The 26375-nt window shown below is 51.6% G+C and overlaps 1 protein-coding gene across 3 annotated transcripts in view; it reads right to left on the bottom strand.

The window, feature by feature from the left end:
• The window catches only part of SMOX (spermine oxidase), a 38658-nt gene extending 21084 nt beyond the window's left edge, over window positions 1-17574 (bottom strand). For all 3 annotated transcript variants that reach the window (XM_055265805.2, XM_055265806.2, XM_055265807.2), the window contains exon 1: window positions 17402-17574. The gene's annotated coding sequence lies outside the window, so the exon portion shown is untranslated. The remainder of the gene's footprint in view (window positions 1-17401) is intronic.
• Window positions 17575-26375: the final 8801 nt, after the last annotated feature.

Here is a 26375-nt window from a genome sequence, read left to right as displayed (position 1 = left end):
ACAGAGCAAGACCTTGTCTCAAAAAAAAGAAGCCAGACAAAGGGCAGGGTCTTTCTGAAAGCTCACTGAGGGCCTTGATGACAGTGTCAGCCAGAGAGAGAAATAGGTAGAGATGGGCCAGAACAGAGCCTGGTACTGCAATTACTTCCCCAGGCCACACCCTTGCAGCTTTATCCCAAACTCCACCCTATAGGTCCCACCTTCAGCAAAAATTAGCAACTCGATCACACTCTGACAATAGATTAGATCAGGCACCAGGCACAATTGCTCTGAACACCTCCTGTGAACCTTTCAAGCTCTGGGCCAGCCCCACCAGCTAAGTTTCTACTTTCAGGCTCCTCACACCCCATGCCCTGCTTCCCATCTTTGTGTATGTCTATCAGCAGATGTCCCTGGCTTGCCAGATAGATAGTCACCTCTCAGCAGGCAGAACCCACATTCTTCCCCTCAGATTCCAGATCTTCCAGAGGTAGGCAAGCTCCATACCCTCTCAGCAACCAGAGATCTGCTGGGAGGACTATGCCACTCCAGATGCTCCTAGAGAAGATGAACTTCCCAGCCTCTGCCACTAACCAGTGTGACATTGGGAGAGTCTATTAGCAGTTGAAACTCATTTTCCCCATTTGTCAAATGGGGAAAATCACCCCTACCCTGAGAGAGGCCAGCCCTGACTCCCGAACCTATTCACCAGCCTCCTGTATCCCCAGCAAAGTCTACTGCAGCTCCCTTTAGTGGCTCTCAGGATAATACCCCATGGTCTCGATTCCCTCCCTGTGAGCAGGACCTAACATCCCAACTCTGAATTCCCCTCCAGGAAGTCGTCAACCACAAGGGTGTAAGAAAGACCAGGCCCAGAAGGTGGCTCATGCCTGTAATTCCAGTGCTTTAGGAAGCTGAGGTGGGAGGATTGCTTGAGGTCAGGAGGTTGAGAACAGCCTGGGCAACATAGCAAGACCCTGTCTCTACAAAAATAAAAATTTAAAAGTTAGCTAGGGCCGGGCGCAGTGGCTCAGGCCTGTAATCCCAGCACTTTGGGAGGCCCAGGCAGGCGGATCACGAGGTCAGGGGTTCGAGGCCAGCCTGGCCAACATGGTGAAACCCCGTCTCTACTAAAAATACAAAAATTAGCCGGGTGCGGTGGCACGTGCCTGTTAATCCCAGCTACTTAGGAGGCTGAGGCAGGAGAATCACTTGAACCTGGGAGGTGGAGGTTGCAGTGAGCCAAGATCACCCCACTGTACTCTAGCCTGGGCGACAGAGCAAGACTCTGTCTCGAAAAAAAAAAAAACTTAGCTAGGGCATGGTGATGCACAACTGGAGTCCCAGCTACTCCAAAGGCTAAGGTGGGAGGGTCGCCTGAGCCCAGGTGTGTAAGGCTGCAATGAGCTATGATCATGCCACTGCACTCCACTAGGGGCGACCTTGTCTCTAAAGAAAAAAAAGACCACAGAGCCGGTCACTGCCCTGGTGAATACATTGATGCAGGACTGCCCTTGGTAACAGCAGACCAGGCCACTGGCAGGGGAGGGCCAATAGGCGATGGTGCTCACAGCTGCTCGCTTCCTTAGAAAAAAAGTCTCCTGACACAGCTGAGACCCAGAGAGGGAATACTAGCCTCAAGACCAAGGTATCAGCACTGTTTTGAGGCACCCAAGTCACCACAGCCTTCGGCGAACCCCAGGAAGAGACACTTCTCTTACACACACACACAAATCATGAAAGCATATTTCCTCATGTTTCATTTGACGACCCAACTTAATAAATAGTCCTATCCTTTGGGAACCCCTTATAGTACCACAGTTTTCACACAGGTCCTGGGGTCTGATACTGGCTTTGAATAACAGTCATTTGAATCCCCACCACTTATTAGATGAGTAATCTAAGCCTCAGTTTCCTCATCAGTAAAATGGGGATAAAGTGTGCCTACCCCACAGGGGTGTGTGACAATGCATGCAGAGGGCTTATCCCAGAGCAGGTGTGTAGCAGCAATAGTCCTTATGTTTTCCTATAGGCCCCAGTCTGCACACTAGTGTAGTCACTGCAGGGAAGACTGGGTCGGGTGACAGGCAGGGGTGGGGATGAAGGAAGCCCAGCCAGTAGAGAGATCACAGATTCCCCTGCAGAATGATTCCAGAGCAGGGCCCCAGGCCTCAGAGAGAGCCACCCTACCCCACGGAGACACTGTTATGGACTGACAATGGGAAGAACAGGGGATCAGGATAGAAGGGTCACCCCACTATCCTACTTGGTAGGGGTGCTTGGAGCTCCCAGGCTAGGGTTGTGAGGCTGCAGGTGCAACAACAGGACAATCTGTGTGGCCAGCAGCCTCTAAGATGCCCCTCAATGATCCCCGCCTCCTGGGATTCATGCCTTGGTGTAGTTCTCTCCAAAGTCGACCATTGCAGCTAATAGGATATTGCAGAAATGATGGAATGTTACTTCTGAAACTAGACATAAAAGAAACTGTGGATTCCACCTTGCTCCCTTGGGCAGCTTACTCTGGGAGAAGCCAGTCACCATGTGGGGAGGACACTCAAGCAACCCTGGGGCAGCCCACAGGGCACGGAACTGAGCCCTCCCATCAACAGCCAAACCATCCTGCTAAGCATGTGAGCACACCATCTTGGAAGCAAATCCTCCTGCCCCCTTCAGATGACTGCAGCGCTGGCTGACACTGTGACTGCAACCTCATTAGAGACCCTATGCAACCTCATTAGAGAGCCAGAACCACCCAACTAAATGCTACCAAATTCCTGACCTACAGAAACTGTGAGCATAATAAATGCTTACTGCCATTTTAAGCTACCGGTTTTGGGGTCATTGGTTAGCCAACAATAGGGAACTAAGACTCAGCATCTCTCTCTCCCCAAAGACTCCCTAAAGTGGAAGTCCCCAGGTAAACACTCTCCCAACCAACCCCACTCAGGGCCTCAGACCCCGCTGTTCTGAAATGCAGAGCTAGGATGAAGCGGGCAGGGAGCCTGGCCCAGGCCCTACAGCTTACAAGGCCCAAGAGACAGGAACTTCTCCCAACCAGTACATTAGACTCACCTGGAGATTTTCACAAATAACCCCTACCTATACCAGGTCATCTAAATTAGACTCTCTGGGGTGGGGCCCAACCATGGATTTTTTTTTTTTTTTTTTTTTTTAGGGACCTACATGATGCCAAGGCTCAGGTTCCAATTGCAGCCTCCTGACCAGCCCAGAGCCACTGGGGTCTGACAGTGCAGGAGAGGAGGAGGCAGAGAGAGCCACAAGGCCAGGTGGTGCCCAAGCTCCCTCCACCTGGGCTTAGGCTTAGGTGTCCCTCTACCCCGCTGCTGCCCAGCTGCCAAAGCCCTCTGCTCTCCAGGCATACAAAGCACCTCAGGCCACACAGATGTCCTTGCCCAACCTTGCTCACACACCGCCACACACAGCCGCATCCTCCCCGTCTTTCTCTCTGCATCTCAACACCCTCTTCAGGTCCAACCACTGCGCTGGGACTGCTCCGTTGGAGGACAGGAGCCAGGAAGCAGGAATGGGGTCTAGCTCTGAGTGATCTTGGAAAGACTGTTTCCTCATCCGCAAAATGGGAATAACCATCACATCTGTTCTGCTCTCTGCTGGGTCCAAGCCTCCTCATCAGAAGTCCTTAGAGAGACCTATATTTGTATGTTTTGTCTCCCCCAAGATGCACCCTTGCCTGGCCCTGCATCAGCCCCTGGAGATTCCGCAGCAATGGATTAAAGAGACAGGGCCCTGCCCTGAGGCTCACAGCCAGTGAACTCAAAGGTACAGAAATAAGGATGATGAGGAATTCAAGAGACGATGGAAAGGAAGACCTAATGGAGGGTGGAAGAGGGGGTGGAAATTCCCAGGAGAGAGAAGTGAGCTCCACGCAGGGAAACTGCACGTGCAGAGGCTCAGAGGCACTGCTAACAGTATCATCTCTCAACGTGTGATTCCAACGCTGTCCCTTTTCTCTCTCTCCGGGAACTCACCTGGACTGGCTTGGAATCCCCTGGTCCCACACTATGCACTCTCCTGAGCTTCCTCCATGACTGCGGCAGCCGCCTCACCCCGCCCTGGGAGTCGGGAGTGGAGAGTGGGGAAGCCTTCCAGCGTCAGGTGGGGAGAACACACCTCCCGCCTCCACTCAGGGCCTGCCCCAGCCCCACCTGTGCCGCCCTGTGCTTCCTGGGCAAGTCAGCCATGCAGGTTGGCTCCCCGAGGCACCCTGGGGAAGGGCAGGAGGCACACCTGCCAGGAGGCACACGACTTGCTGCCCAAGGCACCAGGAAGGGGGCGGGGCAGGCACAGGCACTGGAGACACACAGGCCCTGCCACCTGGTGGCCGCCGCCGTGAGTGGGAGTCTCGATGGGCGGGGGGCACATTCCCGGCCTAGGGTGGGACCAGTGCTAAGGAGACTGGAGAAATGCACAGACAGGGCTCGTGAGTGAGGCCTAAGGCAGGGAGAGGAGCAGCAGGGGACAGATTTTTCATTCATTCAAAAAGGTTTCTGGAGGGCTACCTGTGCCAGGCACTGTCCGAGGCACTAGGGATACTGCAACACCCAGATGCCTCCCCTTAAGGATCTGTCAGGTCAGGGAAAAGCAGGGCGGGGAGACAGGAAACTAACTGCTTGCACAGGGGTGTCAGGGAAGGCCTCCTGCCAAGGCAACTCTACAGCAGAGGAGGTGCAGTGCTATGTCAACCTCCTGGGGACTTGCTTAATGGCAGGATGTGGGGTGAGGGCAAGGGCCACATCAGCATGACCTGGGTGACCAGGCATGACACCGCTGGGACAAACCCAGACCAGTTCTAACTGTGTCAACTGGTCATCATCTTTGCCCTTCACAACACGCTGGTGGGGTCAGAAAAATGACAGAAGCCAAATACCTCGGTGCAGGACTGCAGTGGGGAGGTCAGCCCAGGGGTCTGATTACTAAGCCCAGTTCTCTCCTCCAGGCTATCAGCAGGGTTGGGAGAGCTTCTCCAAGCCACCTGCCATCACAGGGCCAAGCACACCCCCAAACGCAGCCCTCTGCATCAGGCATCACCTGCAGGCACAGCCCCAATGTGAGTCAGTGTCCCCAGCGCCACCCAGCACAGAGATCTGCCCATTCTGCAGCCTGGGCACTTGACGCCTGGGAGGTGTGAGCTGGCAGCTGAGGGGGTGGCTTCCCGGTGGGGCTTCTCCCCTATCCCTGCCAGGAGCTGCAGCCTCACAATTCTGGGGTGAAGGAGAACAGCTCAGTCAGCACTTTCCGCTGACTCTTTCAAAACCACTTACAAGAACTGAGGCCTGTGAGCTCAGCCCGGGCGCAGTTCCCCCTCAGCGGCCCCTCGTGACTCTGCACAAAGCCCAACTGTGCTTCAGCTCCAGTCCCGGGGAGGGGGTGGGGTCTCCGGCAAGCCCATCCTGTCTCCTGAGCCACAGGGTCCCACTCTGCCCAGCCTGGGACCTGTGCTTTCTGCCCACAAAGAGACGAGACAGCCCCAGTGTCAGAGCTGCCTGTGCTGTGCTGGATCCAGGCAGCCTTCCTCCCAGAAGGTGGGGATGGGCCTTCCTCCACTGTAAACCCTTTTCCAGCACAAATACCTCTCTTATGGTGTCCACACAATATAATTTATCATAGAGCAAAGGTGGCATGCATAATCACAAAATGAAAAAAGGAAAATATCCAAAGAAAAATCTAGTTACCAGATGAACCTCACAGCAAACCTCTATTTTGCCCCTCCTGTGCCAGGCCCTTTGCTGGGCACTTTCCATTCACTGCATCCTTTAATACTCATAAACTCTCTGCTGCCCATTTTACAGATGAGGAAACAGGCCCCAAGAGGTTCAGAGGCATGACAGAGGCCACCTGGATGGAGTGTGGGGCAGGGCAGGGCAACACTGCTCAATCCTTGCTCCAACCTCAGGCCCCTCACTCAGCCTTCCCAGGGGTGCAGCAGGCCCGAGGACTGCCCTGGCTCGACAATTCTCCCATCTTACTCCTCCCCACATACTGATATGCACACACTGTGCCAGGCACTTGGGGCTGGCAGGAGTCATCTCAAGGCCTGATGGTTCACTCCAGCTTCACTGCCAAAGCCTGGGGCTGCCACCGGGAAGCTACCTGCTTTCTGGCCTGGGCGCTTAGTGGGGTCCCTGCAGGCCACCCTGGTCTCCCTGCCCCATGCAGCTGGATTAGGCTTGCCAGGCACTAAACTAGCCAGGCCCCAGTCCTTCACCCTCGATCTCCTCCTCCATAAATAGGGACAAGTTCTAATTGCTTTGGCCAGCGCAAAAGAAAATTCAAAAAGCAAGTAACTCATAACTGCCTCTAGACAGTCCTCGATCACTGGCCCGAGACTTTCCCCTCCTGGTGACTTCAGGGTACATTAACTGTGCTCTCCTAAGAAGTCCACAGGATTAACCAATAAAGTACTTTCTATAGAATTCAACCATGAAGCACAGTCCCCCACCCAACCAAGAGCTGGAACCAGGTTTCAAAAGCTACTGGGGTTCATTTCAAAATGCACACATGGGCCATGCACCCATGATTTAATCCATAAAACTCTACGGAGTTGAGACGCTGAGCTTGGACGTAAACATATTCTTTAGGCCCTTTTGTGGAGTTCAAAGAGAGAATAACTCACTAGCTTTTGAAGCATCAAGGAAGGTCTGTTCTTAAAATCCTGTCATCATTGTTATCACTCTATTTTTAGCTGAATACATCTGAGATACAGAGTGCAGTGCCAAGCATTTTGTGTGGAATATCTCAGTCCTCACATCAATACCCCCATACTACAGAGGAGGCAACTGAGATTCAGAGAGGTTCCACAGCCTGCTATTAGCCTGCCTCTAAATTTTACTTAGTAATATATTGAGCCTCAGGCCTTGCTCTTTTTAAAATCTAATGAAAAAGCAGCTGGGCGCAGTGGCTCACACCTGTAATCTCAGCACTTTGGGAGGCCAAACTGGGCGGATCACTTGAAGTCAGGAGTTTGAGACCAGCCTGGCCAACATGGTGAAACCCCGTCTCCTCTAAAAATACCAAAATTAGCCGGGCATGGTGGCAGGCACCTGTAATCCTAGCTACTCGGGAGGCTAAGGCAGGAGAATCGCTTGAACCCAGGGGGCAGAGGTTGCAGTGAGCCAAGATCGCGCCATTGCACTCCAAGAGTGAAACTCTGTCTCAAAAAAAAAAAAAAAAATCTAATGAAGAAGTCAAGTTCATTGTCTTTCCTTGAGTTACTTTTTAAACTCCAAACCTTTTCAGATTAACTCTCAAGGTTTTGCATTGTGTATGATTTTTTCTTAATTTTCCAAAATAAGAGAGAGTAAAAGGTCCCTGTGTGTTTAACATTTAAAGGCATCATTTAAAAATATTTCCTAAGAATATATGCCCCTTGGTGGTCCTGGGTGTCTCCTGCTTGAGTCATCCTAAAATCTAGCCAAGTCAGCCTGCAAGGAGTATCACCACCACCCACCAGGATCAGAGGTGCGGTGGCTGAGCTGGGCTGCCCCGGAGGTCTGGTGATGGGTGGGGAGCAGCTGAAGGTATGAGGACAGGCTCTGAGAAAGCCATGAGGTTGAGGAAAGGGCAGCAAACCAGATGTCCCAGAACCTGAGTGAGACCCATCATGCCTCACTCAGGACCCATGGGGCTGTATGGGGAAGACAGGACCCATGTGTCTGCCAGGGCCTGGCACAGAGTTGGCAGGGATGGCTAGATTCTTTGTTCTGTTTTCTAATAAATTCAACTCATTTCCAAGTTCTTGTTCTTCTGGCTTTAAGTCACACCTTCCTTAATGCCATCCCTCAAGAAGCAGGTGGAGAAGAAGGGAATCTGGACTAAGCGGTGCTGCAATGGCCCCCAGCTAGGCCACCATGCTCCACCTGAACCCAGATGCTTTTCCTCATCCTCCAACCTCCCAGCCCCAGATTTAGAGAGCACTGGGCTCCTACATGCTTGAGGAAGAAAGACAAGGGGGCAAAGGAGGACAAGGGAGTGGAGCTAGGGCTGGGTAGGAAAATCCAATGAGCATGCCCCACCAGGGCCTCCGGGTCAGGTCGGAGGGCCAACGTTGCGCCATGCACCATCATAGCTCCTCCTGGGTACTATTTAAAATACCACACCCTGGCCGGGCACGGTGGCTCACGCCTGTAATCCCAGCACTTTGGGAGGCCAAGGCAGGCAGATCACGAGGTCAGGAGATTGAGACCATCCTGGCTAACATGGTGAAACCCCGTCTCTACTAAAAATACAAAAAATTAGCTGGGCGTGGTGGTGGGCACCTGTAGTCCCAGCTACTCGGGAAGCTGAGGCAGGAGAATGGCGTGAAACCAGGAGGCGGAGCTTGCAGTGAGCCGAGATGTTTCCACTGCACTCCAGCCTGGGCGACAGAGCGAGACTCCGTCTCAAAAAAAAATAAAAAATAAAAAATACCACACCCCATCTCCCCAGCCTGAGCTGCTGAACAAAGAGCCTCACACGGCAGAGGAAAGGAGGTGTGGCAGAGGCAAGGCAGCCCTGAGAGTCTGAGAATGAGGATCCCATCCGCGACCTGGCCCCTCGCCCAGCTTCATGTCCATGAAGGGGCACAGCACCGCCCCCTCCCACAGCCCACCATCACTCACACTCTGCCTCATTTCTCACCAATGCACTTCTCTGATCACATCACTGCCCTGCTCAAAACCTTCTGTGGGCTGCCACAGCCCAGTGAACGAAGGCAGTCCCTGATGCCTCCTCCCTGCCCGCAGGCCACTTGTCTCCTACACACACCCATCAGGATCCTCTGACTCTCAGACTCAAACCTGTGACTTCTCATTCTGTCCAGATCTCCCCACCCAACTGGCCATTCCTCCAGGAAGCCAGTCCTGCTAGCTACTCGCACCCTCATTCTTCTCCTCTGCAGGCTACTCTGGTCTAACCAGGACCCCAACCTAAGCCTTGTGCTGCTTTCTGCTGGCTCTTGCTTTCTTCCCTCATGTCCACAATGACAGGGCTCTCCCCAGAGTCCCTCCTCCAGCCATGTCAATCCAGTAGTAAGAGCAGCCAACCGGTATTAGAGTGTCACAACAACCCAGCCACCCTAGGAGGGAGGTAATATTACCCTTATGGTACAAATGAGGGAACGGAGGCACAGAAAGGCTTAGCTTATTGTCCAGAGTTCACAACCCTGCTGTGTTAACCTCTGAGATGAAAGGCTGGGGAGAACTTGCAAAGCAAGGAAATGCCCGGGAGGTATAAGGAAAAGGCCCTCTCAGAATCCAGAAGACGGCTGGGCACAGCGGCTCACATCTGTAATCCTAGCACTTTGGGAGGCCAAGGTGAGCAGATTGCCTGAGGCCAGGAGTTCCAGACAAGCCTGGGCAACATGGTGAAACCCTGCCTCTACTAAAAACACAAAAAGTAGCAGGGCATGGTGGTGAGCGCCTGTAATCCCAGCTACTCGGGAGGCTGAGGCAAGAGAATTGCTTGAACCCAGGAGCTGGAGGTTGCAGTGAGCTGAGATTGAGCCACTACACTCCAGCCTGGGCGACAGAGTGAGGCTCCATCTCAAAAAAAAGAAAAAGAATCCAGAAGACCCAGGCCCAGCTACCTGGGGATCCCAGGCACCAGACAGTTCCTTCGAGATCCTTCCTCATTCACCCAGTGAGGCAGAGCCATTGCCACAAGAACCCAGGGCTGGCTCTCAGCCCAGAAATACCAGGGAGAAAAGGAAGGATGGCAGGGAGCTTCCTGGTAGAGGTGGGATGGGCGCATCTGAGGGCCCTGGTCAGTTGAGGTCCCCCCAGGCACTGGCAGGGGGGTGGCAGTCGCTACACCCAAAGGAAGGTGGGGAGGCAGACATGGGGGGCAAAGATTTACAGATGAAGAAACTGAGGCCTCAGAGGGGAGCCTGGCATCTCTCTCTCTGCAGTGCCCTTTTCTTCTACTGATTGTCCAAATGTGCCCATCCCACCAAGTCTACCTCTACCAGGAAGTCCACCTGTGCTACCACGTTCGTGGCCTTCCAGTGAGCAGCATCTTTCCACATCAGCTTTTCCCAGCAGGTGTTTTCCTGGTGGGTGGGACATTATTGGCAGTCGTTTAAAAAAAGATTTCTATGGTCAGATCAGGCTGGGAAACACTAAACAGTTTCTTTTCTACAGGACTTGTCAGGACCTTTAATTCTCTTAAATGTAATCTGAATCTCCCATAGGGTAGTGGAGTGAATTTGCCAGTTTCTACCGTTACTTGTCCCCTGAACCCTTGAGATTGCGCAGAACAGTCTTTAAGAAATGTTACCCCCTCCCACCCCGCAGGACGGCCTGGCGCAGGGGCAGGGATCAAAGTGGGGTGTGATTGGCTTGGCCTTGCCCTCCTTTGAGGAGGTGTGTGTGGGATATCTAGGGAGCTCAGACTGAGAGCCAGTCAACCCCTACCCTACCCGCCCCTCATGGCACTGCCCAGGGCAGCGGAAACTTTGCCCTTTGTGTCTGCCCTCTGTACCTTCCTTTGGGTGTGGTGACTGCTACCCCCCTTCCAGCATCTGGGGGGACTCAACCAGCCAGTGTCCTCAGATACCCACCCCAGGCCATGTACAGCCTGAGGTGCAAGGGGCCTTGGGAGACCCCCAAAGCAACCTGGATGGTTTTTTCCAAGCAAATTGCTAATTCGACCCCATCATTAGCATGTAAGTTTTAATATTAACTTTAATATTTAATATTTAATATTAAACTAAAATGTGTTAAGCTGACTCTCTGGGAAGAGGCAATGCCCCACCCAACAAACCCTGTGATAACCCCCACTGGAGGGACCTGAACCCCTCAGTTTACGGATGAGGAGACTGACACCTCAGAGAGGAGGAGACACTTGCCTGTAGTGGCCCAGCCAGGGCAGAGCAGAGAGAAGCATCCAGGCCCCCCCACTCCCACGTATGCCGCAGAGGTGGCCAGAGTGGGATAAGACCCCCGACAGCAGCTCATGTAACCATCAGTGACAGCAGCTCACGTAACCATCAGCAGCAGCAACAAGGACTTGGGCCAGGGTGACGGCCACTGCACACACTGGGGTGATGGCCTGGCAGCTGGGGAGACTACGGTCTTTTATGAGGACACGTCACAGCTGGAGCTAGAGGGCTGGATCAGCTGTTTCCCCAATCTCTTGGCCCCGCCCTGGCTGGAGGAAGGGTGCTCACCCCAGATTGGTTGCCCACAGTGCCAGGCTCGGCTGTGGACAGAGATAAGGTGCCCTCCGTGCTGTCTGCATGTCACCCTGCCCCAGGATACAGTCACCCAAGACACCCCCTCGTGGTCTTGGGAGCTCCTTACAGTCAGAGGCCCTGGAAATCAGACCTATGTTCCTGGCCTATGACCCAAGCACCCAGAGGCCCTCACACAGCCCACTCCCAGCAGAGTGGCCCCTGCATCTCACATCTTCTACAGTCCCCTTTGTCCTGCCCCCAGCCCACCTACACCACCCCCACCCCCTACCCCGGCAGCTCCCTACACATCCCGCAACACAGGAGCTGCAGGAGCCAAGGTGGTTCCCCGTTCCACCCACCTGAACTGCACTCGTCCCTCAAGACTCCAGTCTAAATCCTTGCTATACAAAGTGTGCTCCATGGAGCAGCAGCATTGCACTGCCAAGGAGCTTATTAGAAATGCAGTCTCAGGCCAGGCGCAGTGGTTCACGCCTGTAATCCCAACACTTTGGGAGGCTGAGGCAGGTGGGTCACTTGAAGCCAGGAGTTCGAGACCAGCCTGACCAACATGGTGAAACTCTGTCTCTACTAAAAATGGTGGTGGGCACCTGTAATCCCAGCTACTCAGAAGGCTGAGGCAGGAGAATTGTTTAAATCCAGGAGGCGAAGGTTGCAGTGAGCCGAGATCCTGTCACTGCACTCCAGCTTGGACTTGGACAACAGAGCAAGACTCCATCTCAAAAGAAACAAAGAAAGAGAGAGAGAGAAAGAAAGAAAGAAAGAAAGAAAGAAAGAAAGAAAGAAAGAAAGAAAGAAAGAAAGAAAGAAAGAAAGAAAGAAATGCGGAGTCACAGGCCTCACCACAGACCTGCTGAATCAGACAGGACAGACCTGCATTTTAACAAGCCGCCTAGGTGATCTATGTGCATTCGACTTTGAAAAGCACTTTTATAGACCACTGCTCTAATCAAGTAATTGCCCCCATGCCCTATAACCTTCAAAGGCTCCCCAGGGCCTACTGAATCAAGGCCAGACTCAGCAGCTTGGCAGCCAAGGCTTTTCCCAACCTGGCTTCAACCCACTCCAGGCCTGGCTTCAACCCACTTCTCCTCCTCCACCTTAGGAATGCCATCCCCTCCTCTGTCGGCCAAAGCCGCCCAAGATTTCAGAACCCTCTCAAAGCACCACCTCCTCTGGGAGGAGGACCTCGTTGTCTCACACCTGGCATGGCTCACATTTATTTCCTGGAGAGCAGGAACCATGTCCTGTGTTCCCAAAGGCTCTGAACACCAGGCTGGGGCACAGGAGATGCCAGGTGCTGACCACAGCTAACAAGGCCCAGTGTCTACTTGTCAGGAAGTCCACCTCAGCTCTAGCCTGCCCGCCTTAGGCTTGGCCACAGCCTTCACTTCAACTCAGCAGACAAGGACTTGGGCACCGTGGATAGGCCTCCTCCATGCTCCCCTGCCAGAGAAGGGAGCCCTTCCTGACAACCATGAAGGCTGGTGAGCTTCCAACAGCAATGTTTTCCCTGTGCCTCAGTTTCCACTAACCCTGCCTCCCTCTCTTCCTAGGAGGCTGGCAGGATCTGTCTAGATAGATGAGCAGATCCCCTCAACTCTGGGGCTCAGAATTCAGAGAAAACAGATCCCATCCCTGTGTGGTCAGCAAACCGTTCCTCAGCCAGCCAGCCAGGTCCCTGGGAGGCCAGGTCACCTGCCTAGAGTCATCCTCATGCCAAACAGGAAGGCCTCCCAGGGCAGAGCTGTCACACCCTCCTCCCTCCTTCCTGGCCCAGTTCCTCAGCCTGGCATCCCAGGGGAAGCCTTTCCTCCTTTCAGAGTCTACAAGGAGAAGGCACTCAAGCATGTGACCTCCAGGGAGCAAAGAAAAAAAGTCCCTCTAATCCCATTTTACAGGCAGATGACGAGGGCAATGCTAAACCCAGAATGGTGACATTCTAATGATGGCATCTCAGACAGAAAGCGGTAGCTGAACCAGAAGCTGTAGACCTTCCCAGCACCCCAAAATCACAGTGTACGTGATGCCCAACCCATTGGCCTGGGTCCGGAGCCCCTCCTGGAAGAAAAAGTGGGGCATGAAGCAGAAAAATTCGGTCACCCACTCCAAGCGAGGACCCCTTCTGCCTTCTTTCCCACCTCCCCAGCCCCCAAGGCCAGGCACCTCTGGGAGGCAGGAAAAGCCTCTTCTCAGGAAGCCCTCGGCTAACACATAACTGAGAGGCATGAGAGAAGTGGCAGAGTGGACTGATTTCAAGCATGGATTCTGGAGCCAAGTTGCTTGGATTCAATCCTTACTCTGTTATTATTCAGTTATATGACTATGACTCAGTCTTCCCATCCGTAAAATGTTTGGATTCAATCCTCATTCTATCACTATTTAGCTGTATGACTGTGCCTCAGTCTTCCCATCAGTAAAATGGGAATAAGACCTACCTTATAGAGCTGTTAAGAGCATTAAAGGAGTTAACATTTGCAAAGTGCTTAGAACAATGCAGAGCATGCAGTGAACATGCCAGGGCCCTGCCCTGCCTCTTGGCCTCTGCTTGATTCCTCCCACCCAGGATGCCCTCCTCATCCCCACCTATCCCAGCTCAAGGCCTTTCCTAGGCATGCCAGCCCGATCCCAGATCTGGACCACTGCCCCTAGTTCTAGCACCCACGTCGTGGTGTTACCTCGGTCCACCCCTGTCCCCCTGTCCAGGGCTCAGCTCCCCTCCCTCCCAGATCTGAGGTCCCCTGGCTCTCAGCCTTCCATTCTGAGAGTACCAGCCACACAATTTAACACTCAAGTGGCTCCTCTGTGCAAACAGGAGAGCTGTGAGTAGAAAGGCAAGAATCTAGAGAGAGAGAGACCACCCCAGGGCTGAGCACCCAGCAGTCACCCAAGACGGTGGGCTGAAATCAATCCCTGGCTGCCCAGGCTGCCCACACCTTGTGAGCTAGAGAATCTCCCTCCCACCCAACATGCACACATATCCCTCTGCTGACCCAGCTTGGATTTCTACCAAAGAAAGCAAAGGAAATCATTTACCCCAACCACAGTGACACACACACAGACTCACATCCCACCGGCTGCCCTCAGCATACAGGCCTGCCCTTGAGCCACCCGTACCTTCTCCACTTCCCTTTTTCACATCCCATTGGCACCCTTAGATTCTTGCAGCAATCTGCACAATTGCTTTTGTGGAAAGAAAATAAAAATCCTCAGGGTCACTGAAGTTTAAAGGGGGCTCCTGGACCCACCTCTCTGCCTAACCCAGCCCCAACCTGCCCACCTGGATGAAGATTTCCTGGGCATCAGCTACATGCCAGGCACTGTGCTAGATGCTCCAGATACAGCACTGGTCCATTCATTCAAGGTTCCGGCCCTTAAGAAGCCAGAATAAGTCAAGTATACAAACAACTGTAACAAATGGTTGTGAACTGTGATAAACATAATATAGAAAGTAAGTCAGGTGCTATGATTAATTACGGGGGACTTCCTAAGACTGGGAAGGCATTTGAGGAAGGCATAATTAAGTGAAGACCTTAAAAATAAGAAGGAGAAAAGCCAGGCCAGTAAAGGGCACTGGAAAAACACTCCTGGCAGAAAAGATAGCACAAGCAAAGGCCCTGGGGCAGGAGAAAGCTTAGGTTGTCCAAAGGGCAGAAATGATTCGGATGTGTCTGTCAGGGAGAATGCAAAGGGGACAGTGGTCCAGATAAGGCTGGGGAGGTCAGCTGTGGCCAGAATGGGAAGGGTCTGCTAGGCTGAGGGAAAGCTTTGAGATTGTAATCAAGTGTGATAGGGAGCTATCAAGAATTTCAGAGAAATGAGATGGTCCCATCAAAAGTTTCTATATCATTCTTGCTGCTCTACTAAAACAGATCAGAGAAGGGCAAGTGCAGACCTGGGGAGAGGGTTATGTGGCTTGGCTTGGCTTGGCTTGGGGCAGGTAGCCTGGGGCCGAGAAACAGTGGAGTCAGAGCACAGAGGGCAGGCTTGAGATCAATTTTGTGAAAAGAACCAAAAGGACTTGCTCTTGGTGGAGTTGTGCTCCTGCTTTCTCATCTTTAAAAGTGAGTAGATAGGCCTGGTGCAGTGGCTCACGCCTGTAATCCCAGCACTTTGGGAGGCCAAGATGGGTGGATCACCTGAGGTCAGGAGTTCGAGACCAGCCTGGGCAACATGATGAAACCCCATCTCTACTAAAAATACAAAAATTAGCCGGGCGTGGTAGCGCATGCCTGTAATCTCAGCTACTTGGGAGGCTGAGGCAGGAGAATCACTTGAACGCAGGAGGTGGAGGTTGCAGTGAGCGGAGATCACGTCATTGCACTCCAGCCTGGGCGAAAAGAGCAAAACTCCGTCTCAAAAAAAAAAAAAGTGAGTAGATGATAGGCCATTCACTGAGATGGGAAGGCCTGGGGAGTGCCATCAGCGTTCTGCTTCATCCATATTAAGTTTTTTGTCATCCAGGACATCATAAATCATCAGATAGGGGGTTAGGTAGAGAGGCTGGGGATGGAGATAAAATCTGCTATTTAAAACCATGAGAATGATGTACATTTAAGATCTGTGTGTTTGCAAATTGATGCTTGATTTTTAAAATCATAAGAAAGAATGAAACGGGGAAGGGGTTGTAAACAGACCGGGGAGAGAAGCAGCTACGGACAGAGCCCTGGGGCCCTCCAACATTTGGAGCTGAGTGAAGGAGTTGTCTGAAAAGAAGTCTAAGAAAAAGGGCAGCCAAGGAGGGAAGAAAACCAGAAGCCAAGGGAGGATACTGGTTCTTGAAGGAGAGTGTTCAAGGAGACCAGGAGAGGTGGAAGAAGACTTGCTTTTGGGGGCGTGGAGCTCACTGGAGAGCTTGGCTGAGGCTGTTTCAGTGAAGGGGTGGGACCGAAGTCAGGGCAAACCAGCAAAAGAACGGAAGAGCTGTGCTCTGAAGGAGCGAGTGCAGAAGGCTCTCCAGAGAAGTTTTGCTGTGAAGGGAAGAAGGTCTGAAGCTGGAGGGAATGAGGGATTAAGGCAAAAACGGGGCTACAAAATTGGAGAGACAGGATGCCAAAGCATATTTCTTATAATGCTGTGGACGATCCAGGGGGATAGAAGTCACTTCTAACACTGGAGAGAGGGGAGGTAACTGCAGAAAGGGGGACAGGGAGAGGACCAAGCGGAGGCAGGGCCAGCGGCAGGAATTGGGATGCTTTCTCCGCCTAACAAGAGGCCAGGGGGCAGTGGTGGCCGAATGCAAATGTGGGGGCTTCACTGCACACACTTTCGGATGCATGGCACCCCGGCCCGCGCCGCTCCCGGTAACCCCAGGGCACCTACGGCTGGCTCCAATCACGGCCAAGTTGCCCCCACAGACTGGGATGTGATGTGCCACCAACAGCAGGTTCTGCAAACAACCTGTGGGCACCTCTCACTATACGTGCCGGGCACCGAGCGTATCTCATCGGGCCAAGCCCCCCTGGCGCAAGCTCCGCGGGCCCCTCAACTGCTCTAAAGGAGCCCTCGCCCCTACCCCAGGGCAGTGGCTTCCCTCAGCCCCTCCCACAAAGTGAGCCCTCCAACACACCCGAACCCTTTGCGAGCCCGGCTCCCGCCAAGCCCGGGGCAACCCGTGAGCCCCTAGTTGGCCCTTAAGAGAAAGCTGCTCCTCACTCTGCCCTGGACACCAAGGGGACCACCCGGACGCCCGGAGCCCAGAGCGGGAAGTCAGCACAGCCTCTCCTGGCGTTCAGGCCATCACCCGGGAGCCTTCTGTCCTCTCCCCGGTGCCCACCCTCCCGGCAGCCCGAGTCGTCGCAGGGCGTCCGCGCCCGGCTTTGTCTGCGCCCATGGAGCGCGCCTGCAGGGCGCCCGGGACGCTCCCCTTCCGCACGCAGCCCGGGGGTCCGTCCGACCCTCTACCCCCGGCGCCCGGCCCGGGCCACGCAGCCCTGGCGCCGGGATCGCAGCCACCCCGGCCCACACCACTGCTTACCCTGTCGGGAGCTAGGGGGGCGCGGCGCCCCCTGCTCCCCGCGAGCCTCCCGGAACGCCCCGCACCCCTGCCTGAGCGCCCGAGCGCCGCGCTGGCCGCCCGAGCCCCGGGCCGGCCAAGCCCTCGGGGACCGCTCCGGGCCCCTCACCCTCTCGCGGCGGCCGCAGCCCCTGACTGCGCCCGGGGAAAGCTGAGAGCCGGAGCACGGGGCCCGGGGCCGGAGAGCGGGCGCACCGTACCTTTCCCTGCTGAGCCGGGGAAGTAAGTCTGCGGCGAGCGGCGCTCCGGTCTCGGCCTCCTCCGTTTCTCCTCCTCCGCCAGCCGCCTGGCTTCCTCCTCCAGCCGCCGCCGGGACCGTAGGGGCCCGAGCCAGCCGCCGCGGCCTGTGTGGGGCCCCGCTCCGCCTCGCGTCCCCTACCCACCCCGCTCCGGCCCAGCCCTCCGCTCCGCCTCTGGGAGGGAACGCGCCGAGCTCCTCCCCGGGCCCGCCCCGCCGGGAGCCGGGAAGCTAGAAGCCCCTGAAGCCGGAGGCTGCTGGATTCCTGCCTCGGAAACCCGGGTCCCGCGCCCACATCTGGGCCCGCACCCCCTCCCTCCCTAACAGGGGCCCCCCCTCCCGCAGGGGACCCACCGCGGGACAGGCCCCGGCGTGTAGCACAGGGCGGCGGCAGAGGTCCAGAAGCCAGGAGGGTAGAGGTGGCCCTGGAGAAATGGAGTTTGATGCTCCCCTCCAAGAGGGAACCGCTTGGGGACAGGCTTCAGGACTGGGGCAAGTGAATTTCAGGTGAGGTTTCCTCTCAGCAGAAAAGGCCTTGCTTGTTATTGCCCAAGCTATTCCATCCCCTGGAAGCCTCTTCTCCACCCCTCCCCACAAATCCCTATGCCCTCTTGGGGTTAAATGTCAGTCTACATGTCACAACCTCCTCTGTGAATCCTCCTGGGTCACCAAGGAGAGAAGAATATTTGTTAGCTCTCACAATTATATCTCCTGGATTTGAATTCTGCCCCTAAGTAGCCTTAGGTAAGCTTAATCTCTTTGCTTCACTTTCTTCATTTGTAAAACAGGGTTAATAAATAGTACCTACTCCAAAGAGTTTATTAAATAAGGCCGGGCGCGGTGGCTCACGCCTGTAGTCCCCACACTTTGGGAGGCCGAGGCGGGTGGATCACCTGAGGTCAGGAGTTCAAGACCAGCCTGATCAATATGGTGAAACCCCGTTTCTACTAAAAATACAGAAATTAGCCAGCCGTGGTGGCGGGCGCCTGAAGCCCCAGCTACTCGGGAGGCTGAAATAGGAGAACCGCTTGAACCCGGGAGGCAGAGGTTGCAGTGAGCCAAGATCACACCACTGCACTCTAGCCTGGGTGACAGAGCAAGACACCCTCTCAAAAAATAAAAAAAAAGAGTTTATTAAATAAAAATATTAATATGGACTTGATGGATTACAAATGATGGGAAACTATGCAAATTGGCTTAGTGTAAGCAGACAGGTAATTTATATGCTCACATAAAAGGTGGTCTGACTGATTCAGGTACCAAGAGTCACAAAATACATCAGGATTTGGTCTTCCTTCCCCTATCTTTCATCTCTGTTCTTTGCAGTAGGAAGTTGGCTTCCAGCAGCTCTAGGCTCCACCCTCACAGCCCAAGTCCTCATTTATTTCAGCAAAAAGCCAAGGTGACACCTAGTTGCCTTGGACTGGTTCACATATCATTCCAAACTAATCGCTGAGTTTCTGATATTCAGATTAGTTGGGTCTGAGTCGCACACCCATCCCTAGAGTCAATTCATCCTAATTCATGTGGATGGAGAGTGAGGAAAGGTGATTTCAGGGCTCTGTTTACCTTTAGAAGGTGAACGGACCCAGAGCTGTGTGCCAAGAACACATTAAGTTCCCAAAAAGTATTGGCCATGGTTGAAGACCTTCGTTACATTTCAGGGGTGCCAGTACCTTTTGAACATCCTTCTATGTTAGGGGACCTTTCCACGTCATGAATCCCCAACCCCTCCCCACATGCCAAAGCCAGAAACACTCTTTCCCAGTCTCCTTTGCAGCTGAAGCGCTGGCAGCAGCCAGGCCCTGCCAACAAGATGCACCACTGAAAATTAGCGTATAGAAGTGAGCAATGCTGGGAACATCAAACAGAATGTATCTTTAAAAAATAAAAAAGAAGAGAAGCAAGCAATGTGAGGAGGCAGGAGTCACCCAGAATCCACCAGGAGGAGGGTGGCAAGGATGGCACTGGAGGCTTTAAGGGCAACAGTGGCAGAGATGCTGGAGTACTTGCCCCACTGAACTGAAGATGCACATCTCAGTTGCCCATTGCTACATAACAAGCTGCCCTAAATGTAGTGGTTTAAAACAACGATTTTATTTTTTCGAGTCAGAATCTTGCTCTGTTGCCCAGGCTGGAATGCAGTGACACGATCTCGGCTCACTGCAACCTCCGCCTCCTGGGTTCAAGTGATCCTCCTGGCTCAGCCTCCCAAGTAGCTGAGATTAAACCCAGCTAATTTTTTTGTATTTTTAGTAGAGACGGGGTTTCACCATGTTGGTCAGGCTGGTCTTGAACTCCCGACCTCAGGTGATCCGCCTGCCTCGACCTCCCAGGCACAAACCACCGTGCCCAGCTGAATGATTTCTTATTTCTCACAATTTTGGGGGTTGCTGGACTCAGCTGGACAGTTCTGCTGCATGTGATGTTGACTGGGGACATTAGCTGGAAGCTTGGCTGAAGCTCAAACAATCAAAATGGCCTCTTTCTCCGTGGGACCTCTCCAGCAGGATAGCCTAGACTTCCTTAGCATGTGGTGGCTTGGCTTCCCAGAGGGTGAATATGGAAGCAACCAAACATCTTAAGACCTAGACTCAGAACTGCCAAGCCATGATTTCTACCACATTCTATGGCTGAAGAAAGTCATAAGTCCAGCCCATATTCAAGGGAAGGATAAATCAACTCCACCTCTTGATGGAAAGAGTGGAGTGTTGTACTCATTTGCTAGGGCTGCCATTACAAAATGCCACAGACTAGGGGACTTAAACAACTGAAATTTAGTTTCTCACAGTTCTAGAGGCATTAATCCAGATCAAAGTGCAGCTGGGTTCCCTCTAGAAGGGAGAATCTGTTCCAGCCTCTCTCCTATCTTCTGGTAGTTTTCTGGCACTCTGGTGTTCACTGGCTTCATCACCTTCCCATGAGCTATCTCTCAAATCTCCTCTTGTTTTGTTTTGTTTTGTTTTGTTTTGGGGTTTGTGTGTGTGTGTGTTATTGTTGTTGTTGTTGTTGTTGTTGTTGTTGAGACGGAGTCTCACTCAGTCACCCAGGCTGGAGTGCAGTGGTGTGATCTCGGCTCACTGCAAGCTCCGCCTTCCGGGTTCATGCCATTCTCCTGCCTCAGCCTCCCAAGCAGCTGGGACTACAGGCACCCACCATCATGCCCGGCTAATTTTTTGTATTTTTAGTATAGACGGGGTTTCACCGTGTTATCCAGAATGGTCTGGATCTCCTGACCTCGTGATCCGCCCGCCTTGGCCTCCCAAAGTGCTGGGATTACAGGCGTGAGCCACTGCGCCCGGCCTGTTTTGGGTGTTTTGTTTCATTTTGTTTTGTTTTGTTTTGTTTTTGAGACGGAGTCTTGCTCTGTTGCCCAGGCTGGAGTGCAGTGGCAGGATCTCAGCTCACTCCAACCTCCACCTCCCAGGTTCAAGTGATTCTTCTGCCTCAGCCTCCCAAGTAGCTGGGATTACAGGTGTGTGCCACCACGCCTGGCTAATTTTTGCATTTTTAGTAGAGATGGAGTTTCACCGTATTGGCCAGGCTGGTCTCAAACTCATGACCTCGTGTCTCAGCCTCCCAAAGTGCTGGGATTACAGGCGTGAGCTACCACGCCCAGCTCAAATCTCCTCTTCTTATAAGGACACCAGTCACATTGTATTAGGGCCCACCCTAATGACCTCATTTAACTTGATTACCTCTGTAAAAACCCCAGGGGCTGAAAAACAGTTTATCCTCTGCTGTCACACCCCAACAATCAAAACAGAACACTTCTGTGACCAAACATGGGAGATTGCTCCCCAATAAGTAAGCAAGCAAAGCAATTCTGCAGTGGGCAATTTCTTTTTTTGTTTTTTGTTTGTTTGTTTGTTTGTTTGAGATGGAATTTCACTCTTGTTGCCCAGGTTGGAGTGCAGTGGTGCAATCTCGGCTCACCGCAACCTCTGCCTCCCGAGTTCAAGCAATTCTCCTGCCTCAGCCTTCCAAGTAGCTGAGATTACAGGCATGTGCCACCACACCTGGCTAATTTTGTGTTTTTAGTAGAGGTGGGGGTTTCCCCATGTTGTTCAGGCTGGTCTCAAACTCCCGACCTCAGGTAATCTGCTAGCCACGGCCTCCCAAAGTGCTGGGATTACAGGCGTGAGCCATCACGCCCAGCCAGCTGGGCATATTCTAATGCAACTCAATTCCAACGCTATCTATCTAGAGATAGTGGCAGATCCCCCAGGTTGAGGGTTCGGTCCCACAGGACTGCCCCAGCTTCAGATGCCTGTTGCAAGCCGAGGCCTCTGGAACTTCTGACCAACCAGCTTCAAGTTAGTGTTCCCAAGATCCCTTCTTTGGGCTTGATTAATTTGCTAGAGTGGCTCACAAAACTCCAGGAAACATGTTTACCAGTTTATTAGAAAGGATACTTAAGGTCAGGTGTGGTGGCTCACACCTGTAATCCCAGCACTTTGGGAGGCCAAGGCAGGTGGATCACCTGACATCAGGAGTTCAAGACCAGTCTGGCCAACATGGTGAAACCCTGTCTCTACTACTAATAAAAAATTGGCCAGGCATGGTGGCGCATGCCTGAAATACCAGCTACCTGGGAGGCTGACCAGGAGAATCGCTGGAACCTGGGAGGCAGAGGCTGCAGTGAGCCAAGATGGTATCACTGCACTCCAGCCTGGGCAACAGAGTGACTATCTCAAAAAAAAAAAAAAAAAAAAAAAGGATATTTTAAAGAATACAAATATTTCTGTCAGTGGAAGAAAAAAATAAATACATCAGTTAAGTAATTAATTAATTTAATACCTGTATTTAAATAATACAAATAAATAGCCAGATGAAGGGATTATATAGGGCGAGGTCTGGAAGGATCCTGAGAACAGGAGCTTCCATTCTTATGGACTTGGGATACAACACCCTCTGGGCATGTGGATGAGTTCTTATTCACCTTCCTATGAGTTCAGCTGTCCAGAAACCCCCCAAACCCCTCCTCTTGGGCCTTTTATGGAGACTTCATTGGATAGACATGATTGGTATAAGGACAACTGTGTAGAAATGTGATTAGACAAAAAGGGTATAATCTAATACTCATAGACGGAGTGGGGAAACCCAGCAAGGCCTGTCTGTTCAGATTCTTCTTAGCCTCCCCGTGCAGCAGTCCTTCCTCCAGGGAATGGGGCAAGACCCCTCCGAAATGAGGATTTTATGACCTGCAATTAGATAAGTCAGAGAATTTCTTTATGGCTAGCTCCAAGACAGAAAGATGGGGGGAAATTAGAATATATCTTTAATTTCTACGACCTGCCTTGGGGAGAAAAAGAAGCAGGTGAAAGGTGGATGAAGAAGGTCAGAGAGAGCAATTCTCTCTTCTGAGGCCTAAAGTCCCCCAACATTACAACAAAAGACTGCCTTTCACCTTCATGACTCTGAAGCTGTTCTGAAGCTACTTCAGAAACCAAAGACAAAAGGACAAATAATTTTAACAAAAGATATGTTTTGGTCATTTAGGAAATAATAAGGGCTATGGGAGTTATGAACTAAGAACCATGGACAAAAACGTGTGTGTGTGTGTGTGTACACATACACAATATAATTGTGTGTGTGTGTGTATATATATATGCAGTATATTGTGTGTGTAATATACACACACACAATATATAGTGTATATACACACACACACACACACACATACACACAAACAATATATCATGCCTTATCTTCAACTAAGGTCATATCCTGTAGAACTCAGGGTTACGACTCCAGCATATTTGGGGGAACGCAATTCAACCCATAACCACTGTGCATCGGGAATTGAAGGACTCCTTCGCAGCCATCTTTGCAAGTAATCTACCACCAAGCAGAAGCCCCCAGGAATACCTTGCTGTTGTCTTCAAGAACAGATTCCTAGGACAGGCAGGTTCAACTAAAGCCTGGGAACTGCAAATTCTCCTTACAAGTCACACCAGCAGCACCAGCAGCCTTGGGTAGAATCTGTTTTTCTACCTCACCAAGGAGGCCTTTGGAGCCTGATTGGTGTAAAATGGAGTGGAGCTGAGAAGTCTCCTCATCGTTTCCTCACAGGACAACGAGAGGAAGGAGGTCGGGTGCGGGTATCTAATGACCAGCTGTGAAGCCTTCAGCAAGTTTGGAAAACTCCATTTTGTCTTCTGTACAATGGAGGTAATGATAAAAGTCTGCCTCTTGGGGATGTAGTGAGGATTAAAAAGAATAAAGGGTGTGAAAAGTGATGTCCAAGCCATCAGGTCCTCTTCAAATGTCAGTAATTATTAGCACCAGTCTCTGTCACATTAGTGCAGCTGACTTAGATCCATTTTGTGTTGGAACATTAGTAAACCATTGATCGCAGTCAGATTTCACATGTGCGGAGCACTTCACACCCACCATCACAGGGCACTGGGTTACCATGTATGATGAAAGCTGAGTAACAAAGAAGGGCTTTAAGAAATATGTTAGTTACAGTAATGCTGGCTAGTGGAACAGAGATCCAAGAATATAATGACTCAAACGTAATAGAAGTTTAGATCTTATGGACACAATAAAGGAATATTCCTGTTTCATAATGGCCTTCCTCCACACAGTGATTCAGGGATCTAGGCTCATTCCATCTTGTGCCTCCAGCAACCGTTAGGGTCTTGTAGTAATCTGCATAAAACCAGCAGCAGAGGAAAGTCTTAGCTTGAAAAATGATATACTTCCACTCACATGCCATTGACCAAAACCAGTCACATCGTCATATCTAAGTACGAAGAAGGCTGGGAAATGTGTCCTAGCTGTATATTCAGGAAGGGTAGGAAAGTGATATTTGGTGAACAGCCAGCATTCTTTGCCAAGAGGAATTTTATAAAGGAATGGGTCGTGTATATCCACAGAAACGTAGTTTCCTGTTGGAAGATATAGTGGACTGACGTATTGGCCACGTTCTTCACTTCCTTACATAGTATTTTGCATCCACATTCTTGCCATAGACTTGGAAAAGAGGATTATATTTTCCTAACTACCGATATTGGGCTTGACAATGTGGCTTTCCCTGGCCAATGAAATAGGGAAGAAGTGGTAGTGTGTCCCTATTGAGCCTCAGCTTTAAGAGTTCCCGCATGTTTCCACTTCCTTGTGCTTTTATCGTCTCTATTAAAAGTCTTTTCCTAGACAGCCACTGCCCTTCAGCCTAGGGCCACAGAATGAACACAGGAGCAGACCAGAACTCAATCCAGCGCCCAGAAGCAAACTCACCCAAAGAGTAACTTGAGGCAGAGCCGCCTATCTGATCCAAGCTTAGCTCAGCTTGTAGCACTCAGCTAACTTATAGATACAGGAGATCAGTAGAGTCATCCCAGACACCCTACACACGAGAAATAAATAGGAATTGTTGTGTGCCAATTTCATGGTTGTTTCACAGCACTGTCATGGTGATAACTGGCTGACACAGAGGACAAACAAAGAACATCCCTCACTTGCCCAGTCTTTTCATAACTTGTGTCAGTGTTGTATGATTGAAAAAAGAATTAGAAAACAAGAAGGTGCATAGCTTAAAACCAGGCCTGTATGGTCATGCAGTAAATGAATGTTGCATCCGAAGTCAAGGCCAAACTGTATGCCTTATCATCTCCTCTACACATATTCTCACTGGTTATCCTCAGGTTTTTCCTCCAAGACAGAAGTCCCTGATCTTCAGCCAACATTTTTGGTTACTGTATGGTTGTCCCAGTGGAACAATGATGCATTGATGAAAAGACACTAATAGACCCAGGCAAAGGATGAATCCAAGTTCCATTCCTGTGGATAAAAGCTCCAATTTTGTACACCCATGGGTAGGAGATACTGCAGCAAGTTCTGATGGGAAGGCAAGCCTTTGTGGCCTTCAGGTCCCCATTGAAGAAGGCCAACTACTGCTGAGACCACCCATCAAGATGAAACTCCTGACAGGTCACTAAGGCAGACTGCATACAAATCACCTGGGGACCTTGTTAAAATGCAGGTTCAGATTCAGCAGGTCTGGGATGGGGCCTGAGGTTCTGTATTTCTTTCTTGTTTTTTTTTTGAGATAGAGTCTCACTCTGTCACCCAGGCTGGAGTGCAGTGGCGCGATCTCAGCTCACTGCAACCTCTGCCTCCCAGGTTGAAGCAATTATCTCACCTCAGCCTCCTGAATAGCTGGTACTGCAGTCATGTGCCACCACACCTGGCTAATTTTTTGTATTTTTTAGTAGAGATGGGGTTTCACCATATTAGCCAGAGTGGTCTCAAACTCCATCTCAAAAAAAAAAAAATGTGACCCTTTAATTTAATTTTATTTTAGCATCTGACCAAATTGTTACCCAGGCTAGAGTACAATGGTGAGATCTCAGCTCACTGCAACCTCCACCTCCCGGACTGAAGCAATTCTCCTGCCCCAGCCTCCCGAGTAGCTGGGATTACAGGCACTCACCACCAGCCCAGCTAATTTTGTATTTTCAGTAGAGACAGGGTTTCACCATGTTGGCCAGGCTGGTCTCAAACTCCTGACCTCAGGTGATCCACCCACCTCAGCCTCCCAAAGTGCCGGGATTACAGGCATGAGCCACGGCGCCCGGCCGAAACACTTGCTTTTTAACCAGGACGATTTAATACCTGTTTTATATCAAAACAAGGATAGAAACATGGAGATGAGCCTGAAGTTTATGTGAGTTTTTGAGGTGAAATCCCAGTCTTCAAAGTAATTCCAGGTTTGCTGCTGATGGCCTCAAGTTGGGGCTAGGATCTGTCCTTTGGAGGGTTCAGAGAGGTTGTCAGATTTGCAAGTGAAAATACAGGTTACCACCCTCAGAAATAATACCACACATCTACAACCATCTGATCTTTGACAAACCTGACAAAAACAAGAAATGGGGAAAGAATTCCCTATTTAATAAATGGTGCTGGGAAAACTGGCTAGCCATATGTAG

This window comes from Symphalangus syndactylus, chromosome 24 (assembly GCF_028878055.3).
Source record: "Symphalangus syndactylus isolate Jambi chromosome 24, NHGRI_mSymSyn1-v2.1_pri, whole genome shotgun sequence".
NCBI classification, from domain to species: Eukaryota; Metazoa; Chordata; class Mammalia; order Primates; family Hylobatidae; genus Symphalangus; species Symphalangus syndactylus.
The sequence above is the reverse complement of the archived record's forward strand: the minus strand, read 5'-3'. Positions and strand labels throughout refer to the sequence as shown.